Raw genomic sequence first — 6,453 nt, 5'->3', positions numbered from 1 at the left:
AAATAAGACAAGTATCACACTCTTCATATAATTGTAGTAGAATATCATCATTATAATCTTCCATGCTCTACAACGAATAGTTATCTCAAACAAAGAAGAGACAAACCACTAGACATGACATTAGCAAGTTCAACAAATAAAAAACAATAAAATAAAATCAAAAATTTTATTGTAGAGCAAAAAATTTCAATTAAGTAAATAAATTAAATTCAATAGTGATATGGCAATCCCCGGCAACGGCGCCAAAAACTTGATAGCGTTTCAGCAAGTGTACTGAATCGTTGCAAGTAATAATAAAACGGTAGTACCGAGTGTCGAACTCAAGGATTGCGTTTTACGATCAAATTATATTTAATTACAAAATTGAACAGAAAGTTCCCAAGTTGATTGAAATAATATTTAAAATTGACAGCAATAGTAAAATTGATCCTTTATAAATTGAGAAAAATGTCAGGGATGAGTTTCACTTCGAATCCAACCTTGGTGTCTAATTTGATCCTAGTTATTGAAATCCTTTATTGAATTATTACCGAATTCTCTTTATTATTCTTGCCCTAATGTCTTAGTGACAGAATCTTTAATTCCAAAGTAACCCCTAATTCCTTAGTAGATTTAAGATTAGAATTAAGCATTACCGTATAGAAACACTACAACATTTTGGTGCTACGGCAATGCCTAATTTTTTATGGTAAAAAAACTGTTCTCGTAGAGGAAAATAGACAACAGTTTTTATATTTCGTTGCGGTAGAACATGAAATTTTAAAATTTCTACAACAACACTAAAAACCCGTTCTCGTTGTTTATTGATATCTTTACGCAACATTTATTCATCGTTGTTCTATAGTTTTTAAAAAAATTGTTCTTGTAGGTACACGTTTCATGAAACAAAAAACACTTTTTTGAGTTAATTTTTTATAGCGCCAAATATATTTCCTAAAACAAATCCTTCTCATTTTCCCTCTCTTGAAACCCTATCTCAGATTTTCAGCAATTCTCATTTTCCATCTCTTGAAACCCTATCTCAGATTTTCAACAACAAAGCCTTGTCACTTTCCCTATCTTGAAACCCTATCTCAGAATTTCAGCAACCTAGCTTCTCTCAATTTTTCACTTTCAGCAGCTTCTCTCATTTTTCACTTTCAGCAACCTTAACCCTTGCCTACAAATTCTTTTTCTCTCTCGCGTAAACCTCTGTCGCGTACCCCATCTCCGTCGAGTAACCCATTCTCCCTCGCATAACGGATTATGTCTCGCGTAAACCATTTATCGCGCATCTCAACATCGTTCAAGGTTTCGTTCAAGGTCTGAGGATTCTGTCTCGCGTAAACCATTTATTCCGACCGTGTTTTTGGTATGTATTTTGTATCTTTGCTCTAAAACCCTAATTTTTTGAATCCTATTTTGCTCTGCTATTAGGTTTAATTTTTCTACGAAATGGTTGATTAATTTTTCGCTTATTTCACTGGAATTCTGTTTTATTTTTGCAGATTTCTCAAATTCACTAGAACCCAAATTTTTCGAATCCAAATTCTCGCATCTTGCCTCACAAGGTAAGAACTTGAACCCTCCCATGGTTTTATTTTGTATTTTGCTCTAAAACCCTAATTTTTTGAATCCTATTTTGCTCTGCTATTAGGTTTAATTTTTCTACGAAATGGTTGATTAATTTTTCGCTTATTTCACTGGAATTCTGTTTTATTTTTGCAGATTTCTCAAATTCACTAGAACCCAAATTTTTCGAATCCAAATTCTCGCATCTTGCCTCACAAGGTAAGAACTTGAACCCTCCCATGGTTTTATTTTGAAGAATTTATTTCTAGATAGTGTTAAATGAAGTCGTGAATGTTTGTGGGTGCTGATTTTATGCTAAAAATTTGAGAAAATCAAATAATAGAATGTGAGAAATAAGAAAGCATATTTTAAGTTGTTAACAATGAGCCAGTCATGCTAGACATAGCTAAGCAGGGTGCATATAGTGTAAAGTTAGTTTTGAGTAGATGTATTTCTTTTGTTTTTGCCAAATTGGCTCGCTGAGTAATTGTTGTATATTTGTGGGTTTATAGTCTATTGCTATGGGTCTTTTTCTGCTAAATTTGCTACTGCTATGAACTGCGATAGTATGATACATTTGCATTGATAATTTGCTCTAAACTATGAATTGGCTGCATCATGATTTTGCATTGATAATTGGCTGCATTATGAGTGTTACTTGTAATTGTCATACTTATGCTATATGTTACATGAGTGTTACTTCTGCATTATGAGAATTTATTGATTAATTAGCTTCGTTTAGAAATAAATTAAAACAGTTAGAAATCCTATAACTGTTTAATCCTGAAGATGATTTTAAGTTTCATGTTAGAAATCAGTATTGCTACCATTAATTAAAATAGTAACAAGACTTAAAAAAGTAAGAGGAATTAAAACTGTATTGCTACCATTAATTAAAACAGTAACATGACTTAAAATAGTAAGAGGAATTAAAATAATATTGCTACAATTGGATAGCACAATGGTCTCTTTGGACGCATCTAGATTTTGATTGAGCTTGTACTAACATCCCTTTGAAATTATTTGTCCTATATGGTAGTCTCCTCATAAACTCGATGGACAAGGAATAGACAAAATTGGCTAGAGAGAGTAAAGAGTATCAAAACGGTGTAGATTTTTTCCTAGATTATGCATACACCAAAGGAAAACCTCGTGGAAAAGAGATTTCGTGTCCATGTGCTGAATGTTACAACACCAATTGGTTCACAAGGAAGGTAGTACGAAATCATTTAATAACATTAGGATTTCAAAAAGGATATGATTTCTGGGTTCGTCATGGTGAAGAGATAAGAAAACCCAATGATCTTAATGATGATCATGTGAATGATGAAGAGGTCAAATTGATGAACTACTTTTTGAAAGATTTAGAGATGTTATACAAGAAGAATGTGAATTTAATGATCATGTGACACTAATGGCAGTAACTGAAAGCTTTGCAAGTACCAAAGATGAAAATCCGATAGTACAATCAATAGCTTACTATGGATCAATTACTGAAATAGTTGAGGTTGATTATTATGGTATGTCGAAGTTTGTGTTATTTAGATGTGATTGGTTTGAAGTTGAAGAAGACAAGTTTGGCTTGACTTGTGTTTACTTTAACAAGAGATGCTACATGGACAATCCTTTTGTATTGGCATCTCAAGTCCACCAATGCTTCTACATTCAAGATCATTCTAATCCAAATAGACATTATGTTATGAAGTCTATTCCTAGGGAATTTTTTAACTTGAACGAACAATCAAATTCAAATGGCCAACAACCATATCAATGTGATCCGTCTGACCATCCAATTAATCTAGCTGCAAGCGATGAGACTCGTGAAGTTGAATTTGTTAGGAATGATATTCCACCAACGATTATATTGTTAATTCTTTACGTGGGTCGGATGAAAAAGAATCTGATGACGATTCTAGTTTTGATGAGACTCATTTGGACTAGTTTATTATTCATTAATTTTTATTTACTTATAATGGAATGTTGTTTTGGACAGCTTGTTACAATTATTTGAACTTCTGTTTATTTACTTTGGATGGAATGTTGTTACAATTATTTGAACTTCTGTTTTATAATGGAATGATGAGACTTCTTACAATTTCATTAATCTGATGTCTTTTGACACTTCCTATTGTCCTTGTTACAATTATTTGGACTGCTGTATTTGGACTGCTGCTATATTTACTTGTTAGGACTACTGCTATATACTTGATGCATTTAGGACTGCTGCTATATACTTGATGCATTTAGGACTGCTGCTATATACTTGTTATGTAGGACTTCTATATACTTTATATTTAGGACTGCTGCTATATTTACTTGTTAGGACTGCTGCTATATACTTGATGCATTTAGGACTGCAGCTATACATTTGTTATTTGGACTGCTGCTATTTGGTCTGCTTGTTATTTGGACTGCTGCTATATTTATGACTGTTTTTTCTTTGGTCTGCTGCTATATTTAGGACTGTTATATTTTCCTGCAATCAAACAGAAGAAGCAGTCCAAAACTTTTAGGACTGTTGTTTCTTAGTTACTTATTTGGACTGCTTCTTATTTGGACTGCTTGTTACTTTTAGGATTGTTTTTTAGGACTGTTGTTACTATTTGGACTGCTGTTTTTAGGACTGTTTGTTACTCATTTTGGACTTTGAATAATAATTCTCGATGTTATTTCTTTTGTTTGATTGCAGGAAAATGAACAAAGGGAATGGTTTTCGGCTTGATATTCAAGCTAAGTCCAACAATGACTTAATGCGGCAATATAGAGTCAAGTTATAAAATGATAAATCTATAAAAGAAAGCAATCAAAAGCTAGACCAATCGAAGCAATCATTGGAAGCTGGGAATTCTATTCAAACACAACATAAAAAGCCAAACCAAAAGGTAGTTGCAGTCCAACCAATTCTTGAACAATCTAAGAAAATTGTTGAGAAGAACAAAGGGGTTGGTCAAAATAATAATATCAAGAGACAACTTTGGTCTACAAAGGCTCCTTGTCTTCAAGGTTTAATAGAATCCCAAGTCTCTAAGAAAACTGATGAGCAAAACAAAACACTTTCTCAAAATAATAATCTTCAGAAGCAACAAAAGTCAACAATGGCTACTCAAGGTTCAATAGAATCAAAAGTCTCTAAGAAAATTGAGGAAAAAAAAAGGACTCCTTCAAAACAATAACCTTAAGAGGCAAGTCAACTCTACCATGGGAAATCAAGTTCAAGGATCACTAGTACATCAACAAGCCTATAAGAAGAAAAAAACTATTCCAAAATGTCCACCTATGTCACTTACCAAATATCTCAATAAGAATAAGGAACAACATGGAGTAGAGGATTCAGGAGATGAAGATATAGAAGAAAATGAAATGGAGGAGGGTATCAACTACGAAAGTGAGGAAAGTGAGGGAACCAATGGTATATATGTTTTTGTTGATTACATATTGGATATAAAAATTTGCAATTTATTTTTTACTTTTTTAATTACTATTATGTGGTTTATTTTCAGGATTATTAAAAAAATGAGGAAAGACTATATGTCGGAAAATTCATTCACGAGAGTTTAAAGATAGACAAGAGATCATCTTGAATGAAGAAGGACAAACGGATGGGCCTGATCAAAAGACAGTTTCTGAACTTAGTAGTTTTTTGGGGACAATCGCAAGAAGTTCAGATTTGTGTCCTCTCACTTTCAATAACTGGAAGGCTTTGATTAGGACTTGGAAGGATCTAAATATAGATCCTGTGTGGGATTATCTAAATGTACTTACTTTTTAATTTGAATGTATAAGTTAGCATACTTTTATAAATATAGATTCTAATATGTTTCTTTTATTTTTGCTGCAAAAATACATCATTCCAGAGAAAGGAAGGAAAGCTATATTTGCTATTTTAAATGATGCTTGGAGAAGCTACAAATGTTTTCTTAAAAAGGAGCATTTTAGTAAGTACAAAACCACGCGCGAGCGGATAAAAAATCGTACTCAAGAGGTACCAGAAGAAGACTTTAAGAACTTATTGGAATATTGGAAAGAAGACCATAGTCAAGTAAGATATACTTAGATATAATTACTTGTTATATATAGTTGTTGTCACACATTTGTAATTTTATAAAAAAATTGTGAATGAATATAGGAAATCAGTCATCAAAATGTTCAAAATATAGCTCAGCTGAAATACAGACACCGAATGGGGAATAAAGGCTTTGCAGTTATAAGGGAAAAAATGGTGTTCTTTTTTCAAACATTGTAAATGAATATTTAATTATGTTACTTAAATAAAACTCTCATATTCTTTTTTTTTTCTTCTTGGTTTAGTGTCAAAGTAATGAAGATAAAGAGCCTCCCACTCAAGCTGAAATGTTTATTGCTACTCGACAAAGTAAGAAAGGAAAGGAGTTGGATCAAGAAACCACTCTTGCAATTGTAAGTTTAACATAATGTGTTATTTATTTACTATTAGTTATGTATACAATTATTCATTTAATATTATTATTTATGCTAGATAAAGCTTCAAGACTTGATTGAAAAAGATGGACAGTCATCTTTAGAGGCCTTACAGAGTGTGTGTGGCAAAGAAAAACCTGGGAGATTTCGTTGTCACGGAAGAACTTCAACACCAACTCTCTTGAGACTTTAACACCAACTTAAAAGAGAGCACGCTCAGGAGATACAACACTTTAATGATAAGATACAAGAGATAGAGGAGAAACAACGTAAGGAAATGGAATCTATGGAAGGAAAACTTCAGCTTATTCTTAAGACAATGTTGAACTCAAACACTATAGGATTGAACATAGATGCTTTAGCAGCTTTTTTATCATCTCCAGTTGATGCTAACAGTACTGTACGTTCTTCTATATCAACACATGCTCCTAATAATAATGAAGTAAGACTGAACTATATTACGGT

General features: G+C 32.5%; 1 pseudogene; it reads left to right on the top strand.

Moving 5' to 3' along the window:
* Positions 1-4,749: 4,749 nt before the first annotated feature.
* LOC101489916 (uncharacterized) lies at positions 4,750-6,181 on the top strand (annotated as a pseudogene).
* Positions 6,182-6,453: the final 272 nt, after the last annotated feature.

This window comes from Cicer arietinum, chromosome 5, assembly GCF_000331145.2.
Source record: "Cicer arietinum cultivar CDC Frontier isolate Library 1 chromosome 5, Cicar.CDCFrontier_v2.0, whole genome shotgun sequence".
NCBI classification, from domain to species: Eukaryota; Viridiplantae; Streptophyta; class Magnoliopsida; order Fabales; family Fabaceae; genus Cicer; species Cicer arietinum.
Note: the sequence above shows the minus strand (reverse complement) of the source record. Positions and strands in the feature narration are given on the sequence as shown.